At 32.6% G+C, this 4,768-nt stretch overlaps 1 pseudogene; it reads left to right on the forward strand.

Moving 5' to 3' along the window:
• The first annotated feature begins 1,323 nt into the window (after positions 1-1,323).
• Positions 1,324-1,419, forward strand: LOC122905612 (annotated as a pseudogene).
• Positions 1,420-4,768: the final 3,349 nt, after the last annotated feature.

Here is a 4,768-nt window from a genome sequence, read left to right on the forward strand (position 1 = left end):
TGTGTAAGAAAGCCACTGATTTCTGTACACTGACTTTGTATCCTGCCACATTACTGAATTGCTGTATGAGTTCTAGTAGTTTGTGGGTGGAGTCTTTTGGGTTTTCCATATAAAGTATCATGTCATCTGTGAAGAGAGAGAGTTTGATTTTTTTTTTTTTGATACACATACTGTAGATTTAACTTTTTCTACAAAAATTCCTATTGGATTTTATTCTGACAGTCACAGATGTGTTTCTTTAATAGTCTTTACTTTTTCTTTGGAAGTTCTTTCTTGTTGCATTCTTGAATATTTCTTATTTTCTTAATTAGAATTTTAATTCTAAATCTCCTTTCATTCAGTTACCTCTCCATGCTATCGTTTTTCTTCTCAATACTTTTGATTCTGGTTTGATGCATATTATTTATAGTGTAAATACTTATAATGTTGGGTATGCAGCTAAACATTTCCATATTCAGGGTTTCACCCCATTGCCATATAAGAAAATTCTGACTGCATCACCCCTACCTAATTCAGCATTTTCTTTTTTATTGAATCATCAGATGTCAGAAAATGTCTGTACTTGAACATGCCCTACCACAGTGCTTTGTTTAAATGGGGGGACTATGGATAACTAAAATTTCTTCATGCTGTAAATTCTCCCATTTATGGTTCCGTCTATAGTTACCTTTATAAAGTGATTGTCTGTAAACCAATTTATTAGATTAAATAAACTAATTGAGTAATATAAGCCTTCCTGTACATCTTCTCCACTGTAAGCAGGTAAGTGAAAATTAGACTTCCAGAGATACTGTCTCTGATAAAGAAGTAATCAGAGTGGCTAAATTCTTTCTACCACTTGATATTTTCTTTAATGTCTTAATCTTTTTCAAAGATCATATGTTAAAAACTATTTCTTAAAAACATGTCATCTGTTAGGAACAAATCATTCGGTAAGGTTTCACAGTCTGATTAGTTTTCCCAGTGAGCAGTGTCATTGTAATTGTGCCTCTTGTTAACATACTCAGGTTCATTTGTGGGCATTTTGATGGGCTCAGGAGCAGGGCGAGCCATTTACTGCTCTTTAGCTAACAGGAAAACACATACATCCCAAAGTCAAAATTTTTCATAAGCAAGATAATGCCTTTCATTTGTTTATTTTACTTTTATGCTATTTTATGGGCAATGATGAAAATATTTTAATCTAACCAGTTTGTTGAAAATGATTTTGTTTCCCTACACTTGGCTCTGATGAGACCTGTGGAAGTGAAAGTGAATAAAGTAATTGCAAACTTACCTAACAAACTCCTGTTAAGATAGAATCATCATCTAAAAAACAAACGAAAGACTATACTTTCAGGGATCATTTCTATAGTTTGTTACTAGAGAAGTTTCTCTGAATGTGTAAAAAACAAATGAAAACAACCTTTATTTCATGGTAAATTTATGGTTTCTCTAGCATAGAATAATTTGTTTTAGACCTACATATAAATGCAGACAGAGCCACAACAGCAATACTGGGTTTTTAATCTTCAGTTAATCCTGAAGTCTGAATAGAACCGGCTAAGGGAAATCCTTATGTATTATAGCTTAGGTAATTTATAAGCATGGAATAAAAGCTTTGATTTGAGTTGAAAAGAATGTTGAGTCACTTGGACTGACATATTGGCTATTTTTTCCCCATTCCTTTCCTGCCAGGCATTTGAGTAGTAGGCACCATCCTCTCATGCTCAAAGACTTTGAGGAAAGAAGACAGTAAGATGAATATACTTTGTGCCCACAAATTTCATAAACTTTTCTCAAGTAAAAGCCAAAGTAAATAATAAAAAACAGTTTTCTATTAAAGGTGTACTTTCATTTATTATCCTAAAGTTAAGATTATTGCAATATATTTAAGATTAGACTAAAGAAATATTAAGTAATTTTGAGCTAGATCTCATCACAAACAAAATTGTTCTTGCTAACAGTTTGCCTTCAGCATATTATGCCAAGTAGCCCAACCTTGCCATGGTTCTTACAGTCTTTTGAAACATTTTGGATTCTTGAAACAACACAGTTTATCCATTCAATAGAAACATATGGGCCATCAATTGAGCATCAGGCAGTGTTCTAAGTACTGGAGACACAGCAAGGAATAAAAGCAGACAGAGTCCCTGTTCTTACGGATTGTAAATTCCTGCAGAATGAGCAGTCGACAAACCTAAACACACTCACACACTCACACACGCACACACTCTCATATCACAAAGTGACAGCTAGAGAGAGTTAGGGACCATATTATGTAGTGTACTGTAGTATAAGCTGTAGGAAACTGATTTAAAGATTCAGAGTGCAGTATATTCCCACTTCCAGTTTACTCAACTTTAAAAAAGATACAAAGCTGGCATTGAAGCATATAGACAAACAGCAGTCACACTGAGGTATAAGAGCATGTCAGGTAGAGATTCCAACTCCTTCTCCTAAAACAGAATTACTTTATTTGCCACATATCAAAAATAATAAATTCCAGGAAGACAATGTTGACAGGGTAAAAAAGAGAAAATAATACAAACTTTGGATGATCCATCAAACAATTCTTAGGGCAGTTTAGGCATCAGTTATTATTGGATGAGCACATACTAACTTTTACAAAAAAAAAAAGCCTAAAGCTTTTTCTAACATAGCATTATTGTCATCACTTCTTATGATAAGTTTTATATCAAATCTGTATTGTTAAAATAGAATGTATTATTTTGCTCATATTCAATTTTACAAGTAATAGATGTACATCTTGCCACTGAAGAATTATCAAAAACCAAGAAAAAGTATATATAAATAAAACTTCCATTTGGTTTTGTTTTACTAGACTCTTGACCCAAAGATATCCTTTTTGAACTATTGATTTTATTAAAAGTGTATATTATTTTCCAAGGATGACATAGTATGTATGTGGTTATAAGAACATGTATAAAAATACTGGAAGATATACACTGGTTAAAATGATGTGCTTTATCTGATGTGATAGGGTGGAGGTAGAGTGAGCTGCTTGAAATAGGAGATATATACAGATATAAAATAATTGCTCTAAAGCCATCACCGTATTTTTAAAATCTCACTGTCTGTAAAAGTACACTTGTGTGTTCACTGAAAATATGTCTGTTACATTTATGTTTTTAGAAATGTAAATATATAGTATTAAGTGAACATAATGACTCACAGATTAATGTAAATAGTATGATATCTTTTATGTAAAAATAAATTCTGTATGCACTTAAGTTAGCTAATATGTGTGCATGAGCAGAGAGAAATTTCTAGTTGCAAGACTGTTGATCTAGTAAGTAAATGAGAAGGAAGGTGGAGATGGGGATTTAAATGGTTTTTTTTTCTTTAAAACGTGTTTTTCTGTCTCATATACATGCTTACAAATAACTGTCATAGGTTCTTAAATTTTGAAAAGAAGTAAATTAATCATATGTTATAAAAACAATACAACTCATACATGTATTATACTTCTGGTTAAAGAAAAAACTTGAATGCCCTTCTTAATAGGAAATGTAAGGAGTATGGAGCATATAAAGAATGGAACATGTAATATTTTAGTCTACTTTTGAAATAATACCACATTACACAAAAATAATATTTTATTGAAATGAAAAAAAAATCCATGATTTAGATTTTCATATACCTTGACTTCTCAGAAGTTTTTATAAAGGACGTTTATGACCAATTTAGTAAATAAGGCAATGGCTGTCTTACACTGTTGATCATTGTTTTTCTCAAATTCACATTTTTAAAGATTTATTTATTTTAGAGCAGAGAATGCAAGTCAGGGAAGGAGCAGGGCAGTAGGGAGGGAAGGGTTAGAAATCTCAAGCAGACTCCATGCTTGTGCTGAGTACGCAGTCTTGCACTATTACTAACCTCCTACCTGCCACCAACTGTTTCGCTAAAGCTAGTACATCATTTACTACCTATTTCTCCCACATTTGTTTGTTAAATAAGTACCGAGTAACCGTCTAATATTGTATTCTTGGTGGCATAATTAAGAATATAGGTATAGGTGCGCCTGGGTGGCTCAGTGGGTTAAGCCTCTGCCTTCAGCTCAGGTCATGATCTCGGGGTCCTGGGATCGAGTCCCACTTCGGACTCTCTGCTCCGCAGGGAGCCTGCTTCCTCCTCTCTCTCTCTTTGCTTGCCTCTCTGTCCACTTGTGATCTCTCTCTGTCAAATAAATAAAATCTTTAAAAAAAAAAAAGAATATAGGCATATTGTCACCAAGTATACATTCCCTTCCATAACACTATCTAAATATTTTGTAAAATAAACAAATATTTGAATAGTCTTAAAATTATCATCTTAAATGTCAACCATTACATCACCTTGTACTCAGAAAGTTGTAATGAGGTATTCTTCATTTTCCACTTTGCAGATTGCCACATCTACTTTCACATTGTAGCACTTTCAAAGAAAAACAAAATCATTACATTGTCAGTAGTGTAAAGCCTGTTTCCCTTTATTTCTTTGGTTTTGATATGTAAAGTGTGAAAAAACCATTCTCATACTTGTTTGTTTCTTTATAAGCAATTTTTTTTATCATTCTGAAGAGTAGTATATGCCATATTTGCCTATTCTCATAGCATGTCTTAATTTCTCAAAAAAGAAAAGAAAAAAAAAAGAAAATTTCATATCTCCAACTATGCACTGTTGTTCCTATACTACACTCCTACCTTACTGTGTTTTTGTTCCTGAGATAGGGCTTATATCTGGCAATTCTTTAAAGATCAAAATATTATAGATATAGATTTTTATG

This window comes from Neovison vison, chromosome 4, assembly GCF_020171115.1.
Source record: "Neovison vison isolate M4711 chromosome 4, ASM_NN_V1, whole genome shotgun sequence".
Lineage (NCBI taxonomy): Eukaryota > Metazoa > Chordata > Mammalia > Carnivora > Mustelidae > Neogale > Neogale vison.